The sequence below is a fragment of the Pseudophryne corroboree genome, chromosome 1 (assembly GCF_028390025.1).
Source record: "Pseudophryne corroboree isolate aPseCor3 chromosome 1, aPseCor3.hap2, whole genome shotgun sequence".
NCBI lineage: Eukaryota > Metazoa > Chordata > Amphibia > Anura > Myobatrachidae > Pseudophryne > Pseudophryne corroboree.
In genome coordinates, this window is record NC_086444.1 from 63,570,748 (window position 1) to 63,597,984 (window position 27,237).

Here is a 27,237-nt window from a genome sequence, read left to right on the forward strand (position 1 = left end):
CGTATCGATTAAGCTCAACAAATAGGGTGAATATATTCGGAGGTGCTGTTGGAGAAAACTTAAGGCCCTTATTTAGGAGTGCAATCTCTGAGTCAGACAAGACTTTTGAAGATAAGTTAAAAATGGCGGTTGGATTGTTCCCTGTTTTGTTATTTCTAATCTTATTCAATTTCTTATATTTTTCTTTCTTGCCCCCTCTTATCCCTCTGAATCTGTACTTCTTCTCCCTCTTTTGTGCGTTGCCTGATGTGCATTTGAGTGGGATGTTTGGTCTCGATGTGGTTTGTTTGACCGTTGGTCTAAAAAAACTTCTTGTGTATTTTCTTGATGCCTAGTTCTTATATCTCTTTCCTTAGGTCTAGCACCCCTACTTTGGTTGGCCTGAGAAGCTATGGGTAAAGTATTCTCTTGTGCCTTAGATCTGGGTGAAAGATAGTGATCAGAATGTGGCCTGTGATCTTCATCATTGTCCCTATATCGCCTCAGTGGAGATGGATTAGTGTACTGAGCATATCTTATGTTTGTTTTTTCTCTATAATTTGAATATTGGGAATTCTTCTGTGGAGAGGCTTGAGTTTTTCTAAAGGAGCTAATCCTACGTCTCATAGAAGTTGATTGATTTCTATTAGGTGATCTGCCTCTTTTTCGTGCATACGGTCTCCCTCTTGGTTCTACCTGTTCTTCCCTATTCTTTAGTTTGTACGTTCTCACTGTCCCTCTCATGTAATCTTCCTGATCTTGTCTAAATTTCTTACATTTAGTGTCTAATAGTGTCTGTTCAAATCTGTCTACTTTTTCTGTGGTAATCCTGTCTCTTTCTTTGAATTCTGATGAGAACGTATAATACTGGTGGTCACTGGTCAGCAAAACTCTGCACTGTACTACTCCTATATAATACTGCTGGTCCCCAGTCCCCACAATAAAGCAGTGTGAGCACAGATATATGCAGCACACTGAGCACAGATATGGAGCGTTTTTCAGGCAGAGAACGTATAATACTGGTGGTCACTGGTCAGCAAAACTCTGCACTGTACTCCTCCTATATAATACTGCTGGTCCCCAGTCCCCACAATAAAGCAGTGAGCACAGATATTTGCAGCCACCTGAATAAAACTGAGAGGACGCCAGCCACGTCCTCTCACTATCCTTTCCAATGCACGAGTGAAAAATGGCGGCGACGCGCTGCTCCTTATATAGAATACGAATCTCGCGAGAATCCGACCGCGGGATGATGACGTTCGAGCGCGCTCGGGTTACCCGAGCAAGGCAGGAAGGTTCGAATCTGCCTCGGACCCGTGTAAAAAGGGTGAATTTCGGGGGGGTTCGGATTCCGAGGATCCGAACCCGATCATCACTAATATATATATATATATATATATATATATATATATATATGCACCGGGCCATTTTTTGGGTTTTGGGTTTCGGTTTTGGATCTCCTTGGTGTTTTAGATCTGGATTGATTTTGCCAAAACCACCCTTGTGGCTTTTGGTTTTGTATCTGGATTTAAAAAAAAAAATCATCAAGACAGCTACAGTACTATAACAGAATATGGGGGTGTTTTTGTTCCTACGGTATTATTAACCTCAATAACATTAATTTCCACTCATTTCCAGTCTATTCAGAACACTGAACACCTAACAATATTGTTTTTAGGCCAAAAGGTTGCACCAAGGTCGCTGGATGACTAAGCTAAGCGACAGTAGTGGGTGCCACAAACACCTGGCCCATTTAGGAGTGGCACTGCAATGTCAGACAGGATGGCAGTTTTATAAACTATGCCCAAAAAATGTTCCAAAGAGCACATAATGCAAAGAAAAGAGGTGCAAGATGGAATTGTCCTCGGGCCCTCCCATCCACCCTTATGCTGTATGTTAAACAGGACATGGAAAGTTTAACAAACCAATCATTTCAGTGACAGGGACTGCCACACCTGTGGCTGAAATGACTGGTTTGTATGGGCCCCACAAAAAAAAGAAGCAATTGATCTCTCCTTGCACAAACTGGCTCTACAGAAGCAAGATGTCATCTTCCTCCGATTCCTCATCCCCATCACTGTGTACATCCTCGTCTTCACAGACTATTAATTCATCCCCACTGGAATCCACCATCACAGGTCCCTCAGTACTTTGTGGAGGTAATTGCTGGCAAAGGTCTTCCTCTTGGAATTTGTAATTAATTTTGATGAACATCATCTATTCCACATTTTGCGGAAGTAACCTCCTACGCTGATCGATGACAAGGTTCCCGGCTGCACTAAACACTCTTTCGGAGTACACACTGGAGGGGTGGCAACTTAGGTAAAACAAAGCCAGTTTGTGCAAGGGCCTCCAAATTGCCTCTTTTATCCTGCCAGTATTGAAACGGACTGTCTGACATGCCTATTTGGATGCTATCACTGAAATAATCGTCAACCAATCTTTCAATGGTGACAGCATCATATGCAGTGACAGTAGACATGTCAGTAATTGTAAGCAGCTCCTGACCAGATGTCAAAACATGTTCCTGACTGATCAGTATCACCGCCAGCGGGGTCTATTAGGAAAATTGAGTTTTTTCCTCGCAGCCGCAGTTGCTGGAGAAAATGAAGGAGGAGATGTTGCCGCTTGAGCTGACAATTTTCTCACCCGCAGGTCTTTGCACCTCTGCAGATTTGTGTCTGCCGGAAACAAAGATACAATGTAGACTTTAAACCTAGGTTCAAGTACGGTGGTCAAAATGTAGTGCTCTGATTTCAACAGATTGACCACCCTTGAATCCTGGCAAAGCAAATGAAGGGCTTCATCTACAAGTCCAACATACTTAGTGGAAATGCTCCATTTGAGCTCCTCCTTTACTTTCTGCAGCTGCTTTGGCAAAAGGCTGATGAGGGCAATGACCTGACTCAAGCTGGCAGTGTCTGAAATAAATTCACGTGTGGCAAGTTTGAAGGGTTTGAGAACCTTGCACAACACGGAAATCATTCTCCACTGCGCTTGAGTCAGGTGCATTCATGCTCCTTTCCCTATGTCATAGGTGGCTGTATAGGCTTGAATAGCCTTTTGCTGCTCCTCCATCCTCTGAAGCATATAGAGAGTAGAATTCCACCTTATTACTACCCCTTGCTTCAGGTGATGGCAGGGCAGATTCAAGAGTGTTTGCTGGCACTCCAGTCATCAATGAATGTCAAAAATGGCCACAAATTTTGTGGGCCACCGACAGCATCTCCTGCACACCCATCATTTTTAAAAATATTCTGCACCACCAAATTAATTGCGTAAGCAAAACATGGGACGTGTTGGAATTCGCCCAGATGTAATCCACGCACAATATTGTTGGTGTTGTCAGATATCACAATTCCCGGGGAGAGTCCCAGTGGGGTAAGCCATTGTGCAGTGATGTCCCTCAGTTTCTCTGAGAGGTTCTCAGTGGTGTGCCTCTTACTGAAACCTGTAATACACAGTGTAGCCTGCCTAGGAATGAGTTGGCATTTGTGAGATGCTGCTGTTGCTGCTGCTGTTGTTGCTGTGGAAGACAATACATCGACCCAGTGGTCTGTCACAGTCATGTAGTCCTTAGTTTGCCCTGTTCCACTTGTCCACATGTCCATGGTTAAGTGGACAGTGGGTACAATGGCATTTCTGAGGTCATTCATGACACTTTTTGTAATGTCCTTGTACAGTCTGGGAATTGCTTGTCTAGTGAAGTGGAATCTAGACAGGATTTGGTACCGGGGACACAGTACGTCCATCATCTGTATAAATCCCGCTGCACTAATGGCGGATACTGGATGCACATCTAACACCAGCATAATTATAATGGCCTCAGTAATCTGCTTTTGCAACTGGGTGACTGCTGTCATACTTTATCTTCATCTTCCTCGCAAAGAACTGTTGAACAGTCAATTGCTTTGTTACAGTAGTACAAGTGGTCTTCCTGCTCCCCTTCGGCAACAACAGCATCAGCAGCAGCATCAGTAGGTGTAGCACTCAAGGATCCTCTGGAGGAATCCTGGATAAGACAGGAGTCAGTCACGTCTATGACATGGCCTACAGGACTACCTCCAATCCTGATTGATGAGGAATTTGACGAAGAAATGGAGAAATAATTCCACACCGAAGAGGTGGATTTTTTGGTAATTTGCTCAGGCATGACAGAGGTCTTTTTCTTCCCATGACCAACAATTGTCTCCACTGGTGCCTCGTTCAAACAAACCACATCACCATCAGAATCCCCATTGTCAACTTTCTCCTCAGTGCCAGCTACACTAATATCCTCCTCATCCTGGTATATTTCTACAGTGACATCCTCAATCTCAATGTCAGCACATGGACTGGCGGTGCTCCTCTCAGCACTTGCAAAGGGCATGCAAATGGAGGAAGGAATCTCCTCTTCCAGTACAGTCCAGTACAGTTAGACATGGCTACCGCGGACCCACTTGGACTTTCCTTGGGAATTTGAAGGCACACTTGGTTCCTGTGCCTTTACAGGTTTCCTTTTTTTAACTCTTACAGGGAGGAGGGTTTACATTATCATTATGAGCTGCAGAACCACCAGTCATAAACAAAGGCCAAGGCCTTAGCCTTTCCTTGCCACTTCGTGTAGTGAATGGCATACTGTATTGCAAATTTTAAGTTTCTCTTAAGCTAACTTTAATTTCTCTTACATTCTAGAGGATGCTGGGGACTCCGTAAGGACCATGGGGTATAGACGGGCTCCGCAGGAGACATGGGCACTTTAAGACCTTTAATGGGCGTGAACTGGCTCCTACCACTATGCTCCTCCTCCAGACTTCAGTTAGAGCCTCTGCCCAGAGGAGACTGGTCACACACTAGGGGAGCTCTACCGAGTTTCTCTAGAAAATAGACTTTGTTAGGTTTTTTATGTTCAGGGAGCACTGCTGGCAACAGACTCCCTGCTTCATGGGACTGAGGGTAGAGAAGCAGTCCCACTTTCCTGGACTGATGGGCTCTGCTTCTTATGCTACTGGACACCATTAGCTCCAGAGGGTCTGAACACTGGTGTCATCTAGCTGTTCGTTCCCGGAGCCGCGCCGCCGTCCTCCTCACAGAGCCGGAAGATAGAAGCCGGGTGAGTATAGGAAGAAAGAAGACTTCACAGGCGGCAGAAGACATCAGAGCTTCGGAAGGTACCACGCAGCGGTCGCGCTGCGTGCCCTTGGACCCGCACACACACGAGGCACTGCAAGGGTGCAGGGCACAGGGGGGGCACCCTGGGCAGCAAAGTTTACCTCATAAAAACGACTGGCAAGCTATACACACTGCATTGCAGGGTATTTAAAACCCCAGCCAGTATAAATATTAGCGGGACCGAAGCCCACCGTCGAGGGGGCGGGGCTTCATCCCTCAGCTCTAACCAGTGCCATTTTTCTCCACAGCTTGGCTGCAGAGACGCTGCTCCCGGACACTGCCCTGATATCTACAAGTAACAGGGTGCAAAACGAGAGGGGGGCACAATATTTGGTGCTGATTTGATATATATATATATATATATATATATATATATATATATATAAAAACGCGCTATACAGGTCTGGGGTATTGTTATATTTCAGACTGTGGTGGCGTTGGGTGTGAGCTGGCAAACTTCCTCTCTGTCTCTCCAAAGGACCTCCTTGTGGGTCTGTCCCCTATAATTCAGTGTGTGTGGGGGTGTCAGTACGTGTGTATCGACATGTCTGAGGCGGAAGGCTATTCGAGGTAGGAATAGGAGCAAAATGTGATAGTGACTGCATCGGCACCGCCGACTGCTGATTGGGTAGACATGTGGAATGTTTTGAATGCAAGTGTGGCTTTATTGCATAAAAGATTGGACAAAGCTGAATCTCAGAACCAAGCATGGAGTCAATCCATGGATATTGCTGTGTCTCAGAACCCATCAGGGTCACAGAAACGTCGCTTTACCCAGATAGCAGACACTGATACCGACACGGATTCCGACTCCAGTGTCGACTATGATGAGGCGAGATTACACCCACGGGTGGCCAAGAGTATTCAGTACATGATTGTAGCAATAAGGGATGTATTACATATCACAGAGGACCCTTCTGTCCCTGACACAAGGGTCTGTATGTTTAAAGAGAAGAAACGTGAGGTAACGTTTCCCCCATCTCATGAACTGAACGCTCTATTAGAAAAGGCTTGGGAAACTCCAGACAAGAGGCTGCAGGTTCCCAAGAGAATTATTATGGCGTATCCTTTCCCCTCACAGGACAGGTTACAGTGGGAATCCTCTCCCTCGGTGGATAAAGCCTTGACGCGGTTATCCAAAAAAGTGGCTCTACCGTCCCCGGACATGGTGACACTAAAGGATCCTGCGGACCGCAAGCAGGAAACCACTTTAAAATCAATTTTTACAACTACGGGAGCCCTCCTCAGACTGGCAGTTGCGTCGGCATGGGTGAGTAGCGCTATTGCAGCTTGGGCAGATAACTTGTCATCTGACATGGACACCCTCGGCAGGGATACTGTTCTGTTGACTTAGGGTCCCATAAAAGACGCAGCATTATACCAAAGGGAGGCTGCGAGGGATATTGGCCTCTTGGGATCAAGGGCCAATGCAATGGCAATTTCAGCTAGGAGGTCGCTGTGGACCCGTCAATGGACTGGTGATGCGGACTCCAAGAGACTTATGGAGGCTCTGCCTTACAAAGGTGAAGTGTTGTTTGGGGATGGCCTCGCGGACCTGGTTTCCACAGCTACCGCGGGTAAGTCTTCTTTTTGCCTTTTGTTCCCCCACAGCAAAAGAAAATGCCTCAGTACCAGATGCAGTCCTTTCGGTCTCATAAATTCAGAAAGGGGAGTGGATTGTCTTTCCTCGCCAGAGGTGGAGGAAGAGGGAAAAGAACACCAGCTACGGCTAGTTCCCAGGAGCAAAAGTCCTCTCCGGCTTCTGCCAGATCCACTGCATGATGCTGGGGCTCCCCTGCGGGAGTTCACACCGGTGGGGGCACGTCTTCGGCTCTTCAGCCAGGTCTGGGTTCAGTCGGACCTGGATCCTTGGGTGCTAGGCATTGTGACCCAAGGGTACAAACTGGAGTTCGAAGACGTGCCTCCACACTGATTTTTCAAATCGGCCTTACCAGCTTCTCTCCCAGAGAGAACAATAGTTGCAGCGGCAATACAAAAGCTGTGTCAACAGCAAGTGATTATCATGGTTCCCCAGTTATAACAGGGGAAGGGGTTTTATTCAACTCTATTTGTGGTCCCGAAGCCGGACGGCTTGGTCAGACTGATTCTAAACCTAAAATCCTGTCAAAGTCGAAAAATATTGCAGTACACACATCATGTACAAACTACACACAGATGGCCTCCATGCGCGTACTTGCTCTGCTGTGCGTGCGCATATTCGCAATTTGTGTATGGTCGCTCCCGCGGTCCTGCGCATTAGCGCGTGGTATGAGTATTTACGGTAGAGTTTGTGAACGCATGGAAGGCTATCATAGTGCACAATGTACACATAGTCTCCTTGCACCACATCAGAAATTAACATCAGTTTAAATGGTAACAGAACAAAGGGATTCACCTTTACAGGCTAGGAGGGGACAGAACAAGGTTACAAGGTGGTGTTTGGTATCCAGCTGTAGGGTATTTTAAGGGAAACATTCCGGTGTTGGTTTGAGGAAGATCGCATGTTCCTGCGGATAGTTATGTGCAGGAGCAGAATATAGATATAAACTGTATTTACTGTACATTATGTATGCGGCGGGAATCCAGAGGAGACCACCCACAAGAGCAGTGAAAATAGACATCGCCCACCTATTCAAACAGACCTATGACCTCTCCTGTACTGTAAATGACCAATGGACAAAGAGATTACAGTATCCATTGTGTTATGTTTTGGATGAAGTGAATAAAGAGAGCCTGCAGCAGGCCTGGTCAGACACAAGACTCACAAAGTTATCTATCAGGTGACCGAGGACCGGCCGGGTTGCGCAAGCTTGTCCACTCACGTATGTACCATTGAATGTAGCCTTTTACTCTGTTATATTGTATTGTATTATTTGTATTGTAACCCCCTTTCAGCAATAATACCCTGTGGTGTCGGAACCCAGCGGTTTAATTACAATTTTCTTCCAGTGGAAAAAGCTCAGGAAATCCAGAACATGGTCAAGGCTCTGCTAAAACCAAAAAGAGTATCGATTCATCAATGCACTCAAGTGTTGGGGAAGATGGTGGCGGCCTATAAGGCCATTCCTTTTGGCAGGTTTTATGCAGTGGGACCTACTGAACAAGTGGTCAGGGTCCCATCTCCAAATGCATCGGTTGATATGCCTGTATACAATCAAACAGGCCCCTGTCATGCGCCAGGTCCCAAGACACTCGGACACACAGAGCGTCACTCTTGCTCAAAAGGTGCATTTTATTAGCATAAATAAAACAACCTGGAGCGATAAAAACTGCTTTGCTAGATAACACTGATTTGAGGTGTGACATTTGTACATCTTTGAGTGACTGAGTCTGAATCTGTGTACGAAGTGCTACGATGTAGCGGCTGCAGCTATTTCCCACACCAAGGGGGTAATTCCAAGTTGATCGCAGCAGGAATTTTGTTAGCAGTTGGGCAAAACCATGGTGGTCATTCCGAGTTGTTCGCTATTTTTTTCGTTCGCACAAGGTATGAGCAAAATTGCGAACATGTTGCAAAATTGCGAATATCCGCCTCCAACGTATTTTTGCTAATTCGTCCGCAGTATTACATAAAGTGGGCGTATGCCAAATGACATCGCAGCAATGCGAAACCATCGCATTAACACAAACCTCATTGTAAAAATACTAAGTTTTCGTAGATTTACACATTCTTCTTAAAAGTGCACACTTTTGCGGAAAAACGCACAACAATGGGTTTTTTTTTCTATTAAGTGAAATTACACCTTTCAGTTTAAAGTCCACAAGCCCTCCTCAATTACGAATCCAATTAGTGTAATGAATGATAATGTTCATGACCAATTAAGTCTTCAAAAAATACCTGAAGAACACTTTGTAGGCATAATTGGCCATCAACATTTAAATGTTTAAATTATAAATATAGATGTTTTAAATGTGCCTGGTCTAATTTTGTGTGTTTTTGTTTTTTTGTGTAGAGGTTTAGTTTGTGAATGGAGGTGTTTACATGGTTTTTTAGACAATAACCTCCTAACTGTATTTTTTTTTTTTTTAAATCTTACGTTAGATGTGTGAAATGTTTAAGGTAATCAATTTCTGCTAGGCAATCTGCTGTTCCTTTATTGCATTAATAAACACAACACCCGCTTAACTCGAAATATATAGTTTTTATTGTTTGTCCTTTTTTTTTTTTTTTAAACTGAAAATATAAAATGTTTTTAAATAAAAATTATGCACATTTTTGCAGCTGGTCCACATTAGCCAGCAAGGTTTCTAGATTTTGCCGCATGGTGGCCAGAATGCCCGCAAAAGTTGTGGGATCTCCAACTGCAACATCTAAAATTAAGAGGCAACATAAACATTACTAACTTACTCACATTACCTATTATACAAGCAAGGCACAAAGCACACTTTAATGCAGGCATGTCCAAACTGCGGCCCTCCAGCTGTTGTGAAACTACATATACCAGCATGCCTTGACACAGTTTTGGGGTCAGAGAATGCAAAAGCTGTGTCAGGGCATGCTGGGATATGTAGTTTCTCAACAGCTAGAGGGCCGCAGTTTGGACAGGCCTGCTTTAATGGCAAAGTGACTACATCATGGCTGTTTTAAGGATAAATCAGTAGCAGAACAACACACAAGCCTGCTCAGCAATGTTTTTTTTTTTTTTAAGTGTACCACACTATGGGGTACATTTACTACTATGGGAGTTCTATTTAAGATGAGACGTTGACCATAGCAACCAATCAAATTCTACATATTATCTTGTAGAAGGGGTCAAAAAAAATTACAAGTATAATCTTATTGGTTGCTATGGGCAACATCCCATCTTAAAGAGAACTACCATCTTAGTAAATGTAACACCATGTTGGCATTCATTCACATCTGGAGTGAAGCCAACTTATCTTTTTTGGGGTTGGCCCTGCATCATCACACTGCATATCAACATCTTCAGAAGGACAACATATCCTAGCATGCCCACACTCCCTGAAAGCCTGCCTTACTAAATAAGGTCAAACAGGTTTTGATAAATCAAATAAGCATTTTGTGAGTGTAACTTTCAAAGCACAAATCATTGTGTCATTAGGCTGGCTAACAAAGTGAAGCATGCGAGTTGAAAGTGCAAATATTATGAATACCCAGGCACAAGTGTAAAAGACCAACAACATACTAAACTCCACTCAGGTCTAACTGTTTCACTGACAACCTAGCACATATAAACCCTGTTGTCCTGGCAACCCTGTCGACCTAATGAGTGTCGACCTAGAGTGGACAGACAAAACATTGCACACATAGACACTGTACATCTAATGATACTCACATAAATGTAAAAGCAAAATCTAGACCATGAAGAAGAACACAAACATTTTTCCTTGGGCCAAGATTGCCCACAGTACAACACTGCATGTTTTGCAATTGTAAGTGTAAGTAGGTAACCAATACATTTTAAATGTTTTAAAACTTACTCTCATCTTCCACATGCGGACTCCCCGGAATATCCGCAGGGGCTTCTTCGGCCCATTCACTGGGTGGGGAAGGCGGCTGGATGGGGGAAGGTGGCTGGATGGGGGAAGGAGGCTGGATTGGGGAAGGAGGAGGGATTGGGGAAGGAGGAGGGATTGGGGAAGGAGTAGGGATTGGGGACCTGCTTTCAGAGGGTGGGTCTGATTGAGAGGGGAAGGGGGGCAGAGAGGGTGTTTGGGCAACAGAGGGGGAGGGGGCCAGAGAGGGGGTCTGGGAAAGAGATGGGGAGGTGGCCGGAGTGGTTATTTGGCCGCCTTCAGAGGGGGAGGGGGACAGAGATGGGTATTGGTAAAGAGAGGGGGAGGGGGGCTGAGAAGGGGACTGGGAAGGAGAGGGGGATTGGGCGACAGAAGGGGAGGGGGGCTGAGAAGGGGACTGGGAAGGAGAAGGGGATTGGGCGACAGAAGGGGAGTGGGGCTGAGAAAGGGACTGGGAAGGAGAAGGGGATTGGGCGACAGAAGGGGAGGGGGGCTGAGAAGGTGACTGGGAAGGAGAAGGGGATTTGGCGACAGAAGGGGAGTGGGCTGAGAAGGGGACTGGGAAGGAGAAGGGGATTGGGCAACAGAAGGGGAGGGGGGCTGAGAAGGTGACTGGGAAGGAGAAGGGGATTGGGCAACAGAAGGGGAGGGGGGCTCAGAAGGTGCTTGTCGGGCCTCCCAGCAGCAGCTTGCCGTTGTGGTGGTCCTAGAATGACATATGTAATATTTAGGTTGTAGCATGGCAAATTTTAACAACACCATTTTTCTATTTCACTGTTCTGTCCCATGTTAAAGACACAGGGGTAACATTAATAGGTTTTTCTAATTTTAAAACTGGTGATGTTGGCCATAGCAACCAATCAGATTATACGTGACATTTATTATGCTGATTCTAGAATCTAATAGATTGAATCTGATTGGTTGCTATAGGCAACATCACCAGTTCTAAAAACCTCCCACCTTATTAAAATTACCCCACTGAGCAAGTTATTCGGTTCAGTTGACAGCCTGTGTAGCAACTCTGTACAACAACATGCACTTTTTCAGAAGCACCTTGCTACACAGTCAGTACTGCTTGCCCTAACCACACACACTGTGTCATGTTTATTCTACAATAGTTCATTGACAGTGTGCAAATTTTCACACTATCACTTAGTGAAAATATGCAAAGTTTATGCTAATAATCTCAGTGTTATTTAATGTAATAAACTTACTGCGCCTACGTAAATCCCGGATTTGTTGGCGGAGTTTCGCCAACAGGTCCGGCGTCCGCCTGCGGAGGTCGCTCCATCGCCTCTCAAGTTGGATTATGGTCCTCCTGGTGCGGACGCTGGATCTCAATAAGCGGCGGACCTCCGCGTAGGCCTCGCGCTTTACCCTATTTGGGACAAAGGGCCCTGCGCGGCCTATGCGGCGGTCCATCACCGCTACCAGGACGCGCAGCTCGCGGCACGTGAAAGCTGCTGCGCGCATCATGGCAATGGCGTTTTCCATATATGGGCTTATATTTATAGTGTGTGGTGGCATGTGATTGGTTGGAAATGTATGGTGTCAGCTGTAATAAACTTTATTGATATGTGTACATTGATGTGCAGGACAGTTTGTACAGTTCTCATGGGCGGAGATTCGCACCCGCGGGGACACACACACACACACACACACACACACACACACACACACATATCATTCAGATATCGCTTCAAATCATAAACATATTAGTCTTCACATATATATATTAAATAAATACATTTTTTAAAATAAAAAACCAGTGTATACAACAATCTTACACAACATACATGAAAAGGAGAACATTACATAAAAAACTGTACTGAAACAATATAAAATACTCTCTAAACTCACTCAGAAATGTGCTCTCAGAAATGTCCACCTTGCTTCAGTAATTTTCAGCATACACCCACACACACATAGGCTGCATGCAGGGCGTTTATATAGCCAGTGCAACAATTAGTGGACCAATTTGCATAATATACACCTGCGCGGAATTCCGCACCGGAAAACACACGCAGCTATAAATAGCTAAACACTCGTGCATACACACATGCCACCATCAACATGGCTACTCGTGAGCAGACGGCAGCAGAGATGGACGAGGTGCAGAAGCAGATGGCAGCTTTAGCACATAGAAGCTTAGCACTGCGGAGGCAGATGCTTGAATTTGCCAATGCTGACTCTGAAATAGCAGGACCCAGTACTATACAAACTCCTTCTTCTGATACCCAGGAGTTAGGAGTGAATCCCCTGCCAGACATAGCTAGTGGGGAAACTGAGGGTAATTCCGGACTAGCAGCTCAAACACAAACTACACAAATAGCTAGTGAAGAGGAAGATGGTGAGGAAGGTCAGAACGAGAGCTCACAGGCTACTTCCAGAAAAAAGAAAAGACAGCCCGCCTTCACTAAGAGGGAGTTACGGATTTTGGTCACACAGGCCATGCAAAAAATACATCGAGGACCCAAAAACATGGGTGCTGCAACCAAAGACAGAATTTGGAGGGACATCACTAATTCTGTTAATGAAGTCGGCTCAATAGTCCACACCTCGCAGGAAGTTCGAAGACGGTAAGTGTATATTGCCAGTCCATTTTCTGTGCCAAGTATTCTTAAAAAGTTACTTAGATGTGATGTTGCCTATAGCAACCAAATGCATAACATGTGTACTATATATTTAAGCAGGTTTTCATAATTTAACACTACCTTGCCCCTATTTTTCACCACATATGTAGTTGGGCCGACTTCAAATCCCGCCTGAAGGGCAAGAGGTCTGCGGAGTGGAATGCCTCGAGGGCAACAGGGGGAGGTCCTGCTGCCACTGTGGAATACACAGATCTTGAGGAGATAGCGATGGACTGTGTGAGCTACGAGGAGGGGGTTGGGGTGTCTTATATGGACACGGACCTGCCTGAAATACTCCATGCACATGACTTGCCAGGTAATTTTACACACCTTCACCTACCTCATTTAAGATAAGAAAAAATTCTTATACTTGCTCTTATACTTTCTTTTTTTGTAGTTTTATATAATTCATTTAAGTGCTTTTAGTTCAGTTGTGTTTTATCATTGTCCCTTTTTTTAAGATGTTTCCTGTATTTTTAATTATACGTGAATAAATACATTTTTATATTACTTTAATTGGCAACTATATACTTATTATACTGACACCTGGGTCGCTATATATCCTTCATCTCCCCCATTTTTAACAAATCACATCCAGGGAATCACCATCCCTGTACTTATTTGAAGGATCCAGCTGACGCCCCATAAGGTACAGAGGGGAGTGTCTATCTAGATTGCCAAAGTTCAGTCTTTTAACATATCTGTTTGTATCACAAGTGGCGCAATATCAATCCCTGTTTCCCAAGTTTACACACATATTTGTATTTTTTTATTTTTTTGGATACAAAAGTCTCATATTGTTTTTTTCTACTCTTTTACCACTCATTCTTCTATTTGCTTTGCACATAACACAGCACAGGGGGGTGAGTAGGTAGAGTCACAGGAGGGTTATGTGGCTGAGGCTGAGGTGGAGGGACCTAGTGTGTCTGGCACTGTGGGACCACACATCCCACCCATCCAGATTCCAACTGGCCCCCCCACCCAACCCTCTGCTATCCCGGAAATCCTGACTGAAATAGCCAGGTATGGTGAGAGCCTGAATGCTTTTCAGGACAGGATGCTCCGGGAGGTAAGCCAGATACCTGTCTGGCTCACTGAGCACAGAACCAGTGTGGAGCAAGGTGTAGCTCAACTCTGCCAAGGTCTGGCAGAGATCAGGCAGGGCCAAGATCAACTCGCCTCCTCCTTCCAAGAACTTGCCAATTCAACTCGGCAAGGGCTCCAGGACATCGCTGTCTCCCTTGTCCACAGTGGCAGAGAGCCAGCCACATCGGCTCCCTCCCCTCCCCCTGCCCAGGAAGAACATCCCACTGGGCAGGGCCCTCGAAGGTCGCTCCGCAGACCAAGCCAAGAAGAACTACATCAGGCGGGGGGAAAAAAGAGAAAGTGATGTCTCTCCAGATGGGCAGCACCCATGTTTTACATGTTGCCTCGATGTATTTTTTTATTTTGGCTTGTGTGGCCAGAATGTAAAACTCCCTCAAAGTGAAAGGTTTTCTTTAAATTGTAGCCTGTGAGTTATTTGTGCCCACACCTGAGCCATCTTCCTCTTCCTAGCGTGCTGTGTATGTTTGTGTTTGTTCCGGAATCTACCTCAGTTCCCCTAAAAGTTTAGTCTGGCTGGGGGTTCATTTACTTAATTAAAAACATCATATTTTGTCAGAAGAAGAGGTTACCATAGTACTGGGTTCTGCTATGTGCATTTGGCAAATGCCATCTGCTTGCTGCTATGTCCATCTCTGTATGTGATGCTCATTTGTAGCCATGTTGTGTTGGTGATTTTGTAATTTTTTTGAAGTAAAAAAAAATTACTTTACAATTGTTTGTGTGTTTTATTAAAGGTTATGCACTCAGGAAAACTGTGCCCTGTAAACTTGAACATGGCATATTGACATTTGTGGAACAAGGGAACAATCAGAATATTAAGACAAACATTGCATAGTGTAATTTTAAATCTATATGCCTTGCACAACACTTAATTGGCCATATAAACCCCCCCCCCCATCAAAAAAAAAAACCTTGGGTTACTAGGGGCAACATGCCATAGTATTAGATATGGACACATTTCCCCCCCCCAAAAAAAAAAAACAACACAAACATATTAAGTCACATTAAATGTAGGCTGCATTATGGTGCTCATGTTATTTGGTATGTACAAAGGAATATGTCTATGTCGAGAAGATTTAGCTGATGTAGTTTATAAGTTTGTTTAGTCACATTTGAGATTATTAAACAAAAAATCAAAACATGCATTTAACATCAGTTAATTTTTATTTGTCCAAAAAATACAGTGCATTATTTGTGACTGTGTCATATTTACTTTTGCTAACAATACAAATATGAAGTGGCCATATAATTGCTGTTTGTATTATTTTGTAAGAGCAGTGTTTGGTGAGTAAATGCTCAACAGGTGAATTCAGTTGCTAAATAATTGCTAATTAGAGCAGACACACACTTGTAACAGTACTTCGCAAGTGCTGAGTAGCTGCAGACTTATAGGCCCTACACACATGCCGATATTCTGAAAGATATGAACGATCTCGTTCATAAATGAACGAGAACTCGTTCATATCTTTCAGTGTGGAGACTCCAGCGATGAACGATGCGCGGCCCCGCGCTCGTTCATCGCTGATCTCCCGTCGGCTGTGCATGCAGGCCAATATGGACGATCTCGTCCATATTTGCCTGCACTTCAATGCAGCCGGGTGACGGGGGGAGTGAAGAAACTTCACTCCCCCCGTCACTGCCCCCCCGCCGCCGGGCACCTCGGCGGCGCATCGCCGAGTGTGTAGGGCCCCTTACTCTTCGGCTGCGTCAAGATAGCAAACATTTTTTATGTACTTTTAACATAGTATAGGCATTTTTACCAAAAACACGCCTACTGTTGGATGCATACTCCCACACTAGCCGCCCACTTTCACGCCCATTTCGTAGGATTACGAAGCCGTGCCTCTGCCACGCCTCCGTCACTCCCTGTTTTCGTTTGTGTATTACGAGCAAATTTTCTTATCGGAATTCTGCACAAGTGTCGTATCGCTAGCTTTGCGCATGCGTATTTCCGCTTTTGCGCTTGCGCAGTTTGAGTTTTTTTCCCCGTTTGCGATGCGATGATCTGCTGCGAACAACTCGGAATGAGGGCCCATGTGCACTGCAGGGGAGGCAGATATAACATGTGCAGAGAGAGTTAGATTTGGGCGGGTTATTTTGTGTTTGTGCAGGGTAAATACTGGCTGCTTTATTTTTACACTGCAAATTAGATTGCAGATTGAACACACCACACCCAAATCTAACTCTCTCTGCACATGTTATATCTGCCCCCCCCCCCTGCAGTGCATATGGTTTTGCCCAACTACTAACAAAATTCCTGCTGCGATCAACTTGGAATTACCCCCCAAGTTCCATTGTGCTTCATCTGCGAATTTGTACATATGTGATAAGTCACTAGCAGTTGGTTGATGCGTGTATTGTACCGGTATTTTCCCAGCTGCCGTCTGTCTTAGCCTCCTGCAAAACTATGGATCTGCATCTACCCTTAGTGCAGGCAAAAGATTGAGGACTCCCCAGAGTACTCCCACATACACAGTCACTACACGTTAGGACAGTGACTCAAATTTTATTAAAACAGGAGGAGTGGTCACCGTTAAAGGGTTTTCAAAGGTTATAGTTGCAAAACAAAAGCATGCACAGTTACATTCAATGACAAAATAACGTAAGGCACCCATCAAAATGTACACGCACAGTTGCCCCTTTTAAGGCTATTTCCAGTTTAGCATTTGAAGCCATATAAGGCACCGTTCAATGAATACTGTATCTCTCAACAAGGACTAGCAATGTTCCAACGTTTATGTACAGATGGAGCCTCGCTCATCTAGCCTTCTCTGCTGCGCCATGGTGCACCAAGGTTTATTAGCATAAGCCTTTCACCTATTGTTCTCAGCTGCAATACAATACAGAGAGAACAATACATCAGAGGATTAGGTCATTACAGCAGGGGATTAAGTCCGACAGCACTGTCTCAATTAATCCTATTAAAGGGATAGATGAGCAGGGCTCCATCTGTATTACACAGATTCCCGCCAGATAGTGCTAGGAATGTCACCGCTTAATTCAGTCCCTGGGCTGTAACCCTTTGGTCTAGAGTCAGTGTCTTATTGCTTGAGTGTCCCTTTTAGTAGTAAAAGTTGGCAAGTGCGGTAATCTCATAGGCAAGAGAACATAAGCAGTTAGAACAGTCCCTTAGCGTTTAAGGGTAGCAAGTAATGCAGTTCCTGAGACTGTGAATAAGCAATTGTAGAATTAGTAGTATAAGTAGCAATACAGTTCCTGAGCTGCGTAGATGGGTTCGGTATGATTTGTCGATGGATAGAATGCCGGCTGTCAGTATACCGACAGCGGCATCCCGTCCATCATGATCCCGACGAGCAACCAGAAAGCCCACTAACCCTAACACTCCCCGGTGGTGCCTAACTCTAACCCTCCCTTCCCCGCTGCTTAAACCTAACCCTCCCTGCTTCATGCCTAACTCTAACCACCGCTTCTATGTGCCTAACCCTCCCTTCCCCCACTGCTTAAGCCTAACCCTCCCTGCTTAATGCCTATCCCTAACCACCGCTTCTATGTGCCTAACCCTCCCTTCCCCCACTGCTTAAGCTTAACCCTCCCTGCTTCATGCCTAACTCTAACCACCGCTTCTATGTGCCTAACCCTCCCTTCCCCCACTGCTTAAGCCTAACCATCCCTGCTTCATGCCTAACCCTTACCACCGCTTCTATGTGCCTAACCCTCCCTTCCCCCACTGCTTAAGCCTAACCCTCTCTGCTTCATGCCTAACTCTAACCACCGCTTCTATGTGCCTAACCCTCCCTTCCACCACTGCTTAAGCCTAACCCTCACTGCTTCATGCCTAACCCTAACCACCGCTTCTATGTGCCTAACCCTTCCTTCCCCCGCTGCTTAAACCTAACCCTCCCTGCTTCATGCCTAACCCTAACCCCGTTTCTATGTGCCTAACCCTCCCTTCCCCCGCTGCTTAAGCCTAACCCTCCCTGCTTCATGCCTATCCCTAACCCCGCTTCTATGTGCCTAACCCTCCCTTCCCCCGTTGCTTAAACCTAACCCTCCCTGCTTCATGCCTAACTCTAACCACCGCTTCTATGTGCCTAACCCTCCCTTCCCTGCTGCTTAAACCTAACCCTCCCTGCTTCATGCCTAACTCTAACCACCGCTTCTATGTGCCTAACCCTCCCTTCCCCCACTGCTTAAGCCTAACCCTCCCTGCTTCATGCCTAACTCTAACCACCGCTTCTATGTGCCTAACCCTCCCTTCCCCCACTGCTTAAACCTAACCCTCCCTGCTTCATGCCTAACTCTAACCACCGCTTCTATGTGCCTAACCCTCCCTTCCCCGCTGCTTAAGCCTAACCCTCCCTGCTTCATGCCTAACTCTAACCACCACTTCTATGTGCCTAACCCTCCCTTCCCCCACTACTTAAGCCTAACCCTCCCTGCTTCATGCCTAACTCTAACCACCGCTTCTATGTGCCTAACCCTCCCTTCCCACACTGCTTAAGCCTAACCCTCCCTGCTTCATGCCTAACTCTAACCACCGCTTCTATGTGCCTAACCCTACCTTCCCCCACTGCTTAAGCCTAACCCTCCCTGCTTCATGCCTAACTCTAACCACCGCTTCTATGTGCCTAACCCTCCCTTCCCCCACTGCTTAAGCCTAATCATCCCTGCTTCATGCCTAACTCTAACCACCACTTCTATGTACCTAACCCTCCCTTCCCCGCTGCTTAAGCCTAACTCTCCCTGCTTCATGCCTAACTCTAACCACCGCTTCTATGTGCCTAACCCTCCCTTCCCTGCTGCTTAAACCTAACCCTCCCTGCTTCATGCCTAACTCTAACCACCGCTTCTATGTGCCTAACCCTCCCTTCCCTGCTGCTTAAACCTAACCCTCCCTGCTTCATGCCTATCCCTAACCCCGTTTCTATGTGCCTAACCCTCCCTTCCCCGCTGCTTAAACCTAACCCTCCCTGCTTCATGCCTAACTCTAACCACTGCTTCTATGTGCCTAACCCTTCCTTCCCCGCTGCTTAAGCCTAACCCTCCCTGCTTCATGCCTAACTCTAACCACCGCTTCTATGTACCTAACCCTCCCTTCCCCGTTGCTTAAACCTAACCCTCCCTGCTTCATGCCTAACTCTAACCACTGCTTCTATGTGCCTAACCCTTCCTTCCCCGCTGCTTAAGCCTAACCCTCCCTGCTTCATGCCTAACTCTAACCACCGCTTCTATGTACCTAACCCTCCCTTCCCCGTTGCTTAAACCTAACCCTCCCTGCTTCATGCCTAACTCTAACCACTGCTTCTATGTACCTAACCCTCCCTTCCCCGTTGCTTAAACCTAACCCTCCCTGCTTCATGCCTAACGCTAACCACCGCTTCTATGTGCCTAACCCTCCTTTCCCCCGCTGCTTAAACCTAAACCTCCCTGCTTCATGCCTAACCCATAACCCCGCTTCTCCAGCCTAAACCTAACCTCCTTCCCACACACACGGTAGGACGCCATTGTGTCCCGTTTTCAGGACAATCGGGATGCCCGCTGTCGGTAATGTAATCGTCTGTATCGACTGCCGGGATCCCGTCTGTCAGGAAGCTAACTGCTTCCCGTGTAGATAAGCAGTTACAGTAGGAGGCACAAGCTCTAGCAGTGAATAAGGCAGAAGCAGTTTCCTCAGAAGACACTGCTAACAGGCACAAGCTGTATAAGTGATCGCAGTGAATGGGGAACAAGTACTGACTTACTGAGGTAGACTGTAAATTATACAGGATCACTCTCCCTGTAACAAGCTGGCTGTGTGCTATCTCCCACTGCAGTTGCCCTTTACCCCACACCAAGGGCTCTCACACTGTCCTTATCTCCATTCAGTGTTGTGTGGGTACCAGTCTCTTACCCAATGGTAGGGGTGTCGCTCGAAGGGGCGCCTCTCCGGGTTGCTGGCTCACTCTTCCGAAATCCACTGCTCACTGCTGGCCGGCTGGCTAGTCACTCAGCACAGCTATTCCGTCCCACTGCAGCTCCCCTGTCAGCAGCTGTTCTCCACAGGTGTGCATCTCGCCCGCTGAGGTAACTCTTAGGTAACTCTCCTTCCTGCCTAACAGGCTCTTCTGCCCAGTGCTATCCATGTTGTGCCCCTGACATCTCCAGGTGAAGGTGGTTGTTAACCCTTGCACAGGAGCGTAGGGAGGGTGGAACAAGTGGAGCTCCAGCTCCAGGCGCCACAGGGGACAGAAGGTGCTGGCTCATTGCACAGCTAAGAGCCGTGATCTCGGGCAGGGGTATGAGGACTTTGAGGAGATGACTAGAAGAGAGGGAAGGGGTGGCCACCACAATGCCTGCATGTTGCATATCACTGATTGCACAGTGCAGAGAGTCCAGTGCAGTGCAGTGTGGTGTGTTGTTAGGGAAGAAGGGAGGTTTGAAGGCTTGTCAGAAGAACTTTCCTGGCTGTCAGGGATCTGCATTCAGTGATCTGGGACAGAGCCGGCCCTACCCAATATTATGCCCTAGGCAAGATTTTGGCTGGTGCCCCCTAGCACCAATGCTAGTTCTGCCTCTGACCCTGCACCTCTTTCCCAGCACCATCACCCCTCACCCATAGCAGTCCTTATTTTGGTTTTCCTACCCCCTGTAATTTAAATAAGAACAGTGTGCACATTCGGCGCACAGCACAAAAAGGTATGTGTTCTTGCTGGGAAGAGGCATGGCCACACAATAGTAACCCCAATTCAAACTATGCTACACAGTACTGCAACTTTGTTCGCAATTTATCATGTGATAGTGTCCCTTATTCACATTACATCACACAGTAGTACCACTTTACCTTATATACGTTACTCCTCTCGGTAGTGCCCCTCATTCACATAACATCATACTGAATTGCTCCTTAGTCACATTACACTACACCATATTGCTCCTTATTCACATTACGCCACACCATATTGCTCTTTATTCACATTAGACCACACCATATTGCTCCTTATTCACATTAGACCACACAGTAGTGCCCAATCTATACGTTACACCACACAGTAGAGCACCTTATACACATAAGGCTACACATTGGTAATGCATTTATACACAATACCACACAGTAATGTCCCTTACACATATGAGACACCTTATTAATGTCCTTATAAACATAATGCGCCTTACACATATGCCGCACATTATTAATGCCCTTATACAGATAATGACACACATAATGTCCCTTACACATATGCCGCACATTATTCGTGCCCTTATACACATAATGACACACAGAGTGCCCCTTACACATATGTCACACATTATTAATGCCCTTATACACATAATGACACACATAGTGCCCTTTACACATTTGCTGCACATTATTAATGCATTTATAGTTACACATGAAACGCATAATGACCCTTACACATATGCTGAACACTATTGCACAACCAACCCACACACACAGCACTCACATGGCCACTAACACTGTGACCTTTGCCTCTGCTTGGATACAGATGTGTCCTCCTAAATCTTGCCTCTATACACCATGCAGCAGGAGATGCCTGGTGCGAGTCAACTGGTAGCTCTGATAACGTTGGGTGCCTATTTTTGATGAAAATGCATCTTATTTGCATTGCTATGTGGTTAGGATGCACAAGCAGCTTCTGCTGATTAAAATGATATGCGGCATGCCTATATACTGTGTGTGACTGTGGCTCTATCTGCATACAAAATGCTACACACAGAATATAGGCATGCCGCATATCATTTTAATCAGCAGGAGCTGCTTATGCCCCTAGGCATACCAGATGCCCTAGGCTATTGCCTAGTTTGCCTATGCCTAGGTCTGGCTCTGCTGGTGCTCCCGAACTGTGCCATGTGGAACGCAAAACTGGATATAAGCAGCTAGCTCCTCCTGTGGAATGCAACAACTTCTAATGCAGCTACCAGTTAGCAAGCAACATCAGTGCACATGTGCAGACCAGTAGGGACCATATGGTAGCACTGATCCCAAGTTTTGAATGACCAGCTAAACTACAGAAATAATTTATTAAACTCAATAAAACAGGAGTTAAAGGGAATGTCTCATATCAGCACATCCCTAGGCATACAATGCTAGCAAACTCAGTGGGGTCAATTCAATTCTGGCCTCAGATTGTCGCCAATTCCCGGAGCAGTCAAATTCGCGCTCATCGCGGGAATTAGATTGGCGGGAGTTACCTGTTTTGTCGCTAATTCAATTTTGGGCGTGTTCCGCGCCATAAATATGCATGTCGGGGAGTGGTTTGGGCGGCGAGTTTTATTCCCGCCAAAAGTTCCCGCGCCGCCCGGGAGGATAAATAGCGCGAGCTTCCTGGAAGAAGCCAGTGTGCCATTTTTCCATGGACCTGGAAGGAGCTTATTTACTTGCAGTGGGCTGAGAAAGCGCATCATAAGAGAGATTAGCAGTGGAGTGGGTACAACTCATCTTTGGTAAGTCTTTTGCAGATCCTGGTTTGTTTTGTTCTGAGTATTTAAGGCATATTTGTTCACTAGCCAGTTATGTTTAGTCCCCCCTGGCCAGCTAGTCTCTAGGTCAGGCATTCCCAACCGCGGTCCTCAAGGCACACCAACAGTGCAGGTTTTAGTGATATCCAGGCTGCAGCACAGATGGTTAAATCAAAATAACTGAGCTACTAATTAAGTCACCTGTGCTGAAGCCTGGATATCACTAAAACCTGCACTGTTAGTGCCTTGAGGACCGTGGTTGGGAATGCCTGCTCTAGGTTATAATATTATGGATGGTCAGATGTATGATTTTATATGTGTTTGTTTGTTTGTTTGTTTTTTTCATTACTGCAGATTTAGCCTTATTTAGTTTATCCTTCCCAGCTAGTATGTTGCATGGAACATTGTGGAAGGGCATGTACATGTTTTCTAAAGCTGTTATATTTGCTGGAGATCTGTGTGTTTTTTTCTGAAATTAAGTTCTTGATGTTTGTGTAGGACATAATTACCTACTCTCCCGGAAGCTGCGGGAGGCTCCCGTTTTTTGGGGTAGCCCCCCGCACCCCCGGAAGAGTGGGCAGGTCTCCCGCGTCCTGCTCGCACCCTAGTGATGCGAGCAGGATGGAGAGAAAATCTCCCATATTCGTGGGTCCGTCGGGTGGGGAAGGGGTTAAAATGACGCAAATTGCATCATTTTAGCTCCGCCCCCTTCCCGCGGACACGCGAATCGCGGCATTTGTCGATGTGGGAGCGGGGCTTGGTGATGCCACCATCCGGCCCCGCCCCCCGAAGACTACTACAGCGTCTCCTCTCCGGGCTTCTCCCGGAGAGGAGACCTACAATGTAGGCAAGTATGGTGTAGGACATGTGTATGCAAATAGTCGGTGTTTGCCAGCAGAAGAAATATACATGCTTGCAGTAGAAATGTGTTTGTGTTAATATCTTTTTTGATGCAAATAAATGTTTTTTTTTGTTTGTTTGTTTTTGGTGGGTTTGACCATGTTTTCTAGCCAGGGCCGAAACTAGGGGGGGGCTAGGGGGGCATGTGACCCAGGCGCAGGATTTAGAGGGGCGCTGAGAGAGACCCGGCGGCAGTGCCGTTTCTACTCCTTATCGCCTCTTCCGAGCGCTCCTGTTCGGGGGGCGGAGTTTCGCGGAATGACGCATTGCGTCGTGACATCACGATGCAAACGCGTCATTCCGCGAAGCCACGCCCCCCCGAGCAGGAGCGCTCGGGGAGAGGCGATAAGCATGAAGGAGGAGGCGGCCGGCGCGAGGGACGTGAGGCGGCGGGACCGAAGAGCAGGAAGACGTAAGTATTCTCTCTCTCTCTCCCCCCCCTCCTTCCCCCCAACTTGAAACCTGCCTGCCGCTGACGCACTGTGTTAAATGGGGACACCTGCCTATGGGGATACCTGCCTGCCGCACTGTGTAAAATGGGGGCACCTGCCTGCGTACTGTGTATTATGGGGGCACCTGCCTGCGTACTGTGTATTATGGGGGCATCTGCCTGCGTACTGTGTAATATGGGGGCATCTGCCTGCGTACTGTGTAATATGGGGGCATCTGCCTGTGTACTGTGTAATATGGGGGCACCTGCCTGCGTACTGTGTAATATGGGGGCATCTGCCTGCGTACTGTGTAATATGGGGGCATCTGCCTGCGTACTGTGTAATATGGGGGCACCTGCCTGCGTACTGTGTAATATGGGGGCATCTGCCTGCGTACTGTGTAATATGTGGGCACCTGCCTGCGTTCTGTGTAATATGGGGGCACCTGCCTGCTTACTGTGTAATATGGGGGCATCTGCCTGCGTACTGTGTAATATCTGGGCATCTGCCTGCGTACTGTGTAATATGGGGGCATCTGCCTGCGTACTGTGTAATATGGGGGCATCTGCCTGCGTACTGTGTAATATCTGGGCATCTGCCTGCGTACTGTGTAATATGGGGGCATCTGCCTGCGTACTGTGTAATATGGGGGCATCTGCCTGCGTACTGTGTAAAATGGGGATATATGCCTGCCGCGCTGTGTAAAATGGGGATATCTGCCTGCCGCACTGTGTAAAATGGGGATACCTGCCTGCAGTGTTATTGTTGGTAATGTAGATGTAGTGTAGTGTAGTGTAATGAAGTAATATATAGTACAGCATATAGGGTATGTAGTACAGTGTATAGGAGCATGTAATGTAGTGCAGCATATAGGGGATGGTGTAGTAGTGTAGTGCAGCATATAGGGGATAGTGTAGTAATGTAGTGCAGCATATAGGGGCATGTACGTAGTGTAGTGTATAGGAGCATGTAATGTAGTGCAGTGTATAGGGGATAGTGTATTAATGTAGTGCAGCATATAGGGGCATGTACGTAGTGTTAGGAGCATGTAATGTAGTGCAGTGTATGGGAGATAGTGTAGTAATGTAGTGCAGCATATAGGGGCATGTACGTAGTGTAGTGCAATATAAAGGGCACTTAGTGTAATCATGTAGTGCAGTAATGTGGTGCAATGTGTGTGGACACACAGGGGTTATGTGACAGATGCTTAGGACATTTGGGGCACATGAGGCGCAATTTTGTTCAATGGTATCCCCTTTCTAAATATTTGATAACATGATAATTTTTTGTGTAATGCGGGGGGGGGGGGGGGGGGGGGGGCGCCAAAATGCTTCCTTGCCCCGGGTGCTGACAAGTCTAGTTTCGGCCCTGTTCTAGCTGCATTTGTTTTTTTTTTTCCCTGTTTGGTGCCTCGCCTAGTTTGTAAAGCAGTGCATTGGGCTTTGACCATGTTTTCTTGATGCACTTGTATGCCATGTGGGTTTTTTTTTCTTTCTGCATGGTCCCGTGTGTACTTCTTATTGCTGTGCATTGATTTGAGCATGTTTTCTTGCAGCATTTGTATGCCATGTTTTCTAATTTCCAATTTGGTGGCACACCTAGTTGTGATATCTGTATTTTTGGGGTTTGCCCATGATTTGTTTGCTGCATTTGTATTCCATGTTTTCCCCCCTGCTTGCTGCCACGCCTAGTTGCTAATGCAGTAGATTGGGGTTTGACCATGTTTTCTTGATGCACTTGTATGCCATGGGTTTTTTTTTTTTCTTTCTGCATGGTCCCATGTGTACTTCCTTCTTATTGCTGTGCATTGATTTCAGCATGTTTTCTTGCAGCATTTGTATGCCATGTTTTCTCATTTCCAGTTTGGTGGCACACCTAGTTGTGATATCTGTACTTTTGGGGTTTGCCCATGATTTGTTTGCTGCATTTGTATGCCATGTTTTTCCCCCTGCTTGCTGCCACGCCTAGTTTCTAATGCAGTAGATTGGGGTTTGACCATGTTTTCCTTCTTCATATTTTTTTTATTTTTTTATTTAAATGTCCATGCTTACTCAATTTTAATGGTTTGCTATTATGTGTTTAATTTTGCTTAGATTTCCTGGACCTTCTATTTGAGCTTTTCCTGGCACGTCCGTCTGCTGGAACTTTTGGTGGTTTTTGGTGTTCTTTCAAATCACCTGGACCCTATGTAAGTGTTTTTGTTTTATTTTTTCTTGTCAATTAAATATATATATATATATATATATATATTCTCTCTATCTCAATTATATTCACAGCATGTCACGGAGCAGTGATGCCGACCCACAACCTGCAGCAGTTGTCGAAGAGACCAGCACTTCGGCTACATCAAGTGAGGAATGGGTGGCCCCACCCCAAGAGCGCAGGAAAGGGGAAAAAAAAAGTAAAGCAACTAAAGCCAAAGATGCCTCCAGTAGTGAAGAACAATCCGAGGCTGAGGTTTCCCGTGCTCCTAGATTTTCTAAAGACGAGAATGATGTCCTTGTTAGTTTAGTAATTGAACATTATGACAGGCTTATGGGTAGTCATGCTGCTGCGACATCACTCCGACGGAAAAACAAAATTTTGGAGTGAAATAGCTGCTAAAGTTAGTGCTGAGGGTGTGCGAAAACGCACTGTTGAAAATTGTAAGAAAAGGTGGCGAAACTGTAAAAAAAATCACAAAAGACAAAATGGCTCGTCTAGCAAGACATGCAGCGGGTACCGGGGGAGGGACCACTATTGATGTTCATTTCAACGTCTGGGAAGAGAAGGTCCGAACTCACTTCTCACCTGTACTTGTTGAAGGAGTTGAGGGTGGTGTGGACATGGCTGTACCTTCCACTTATTCGGATACCGGTATAAATTTGTCTGTTTTGTCATCTTTGTTTCAGAGCTATTTCTCAGTGATTGGCACGATTACATTATGGTTTTTTTTTCCTGTTTTTTATTTTGGGTTCAGTGCCCACTACTGCAGCTCAGAATCTGCCCAAAAAGCAAACTAGTAAAAGCAAAAGCACAACTGGTGAACAGTTGAAACGAAGCAGTGAGGTGATTAAAGCATCCACATGCATTTGGAAGAAGAAAATACTTTCTTTTTCATCCACTAGGGGTCACTGGAGTACTCTTGGGATATGGACGGC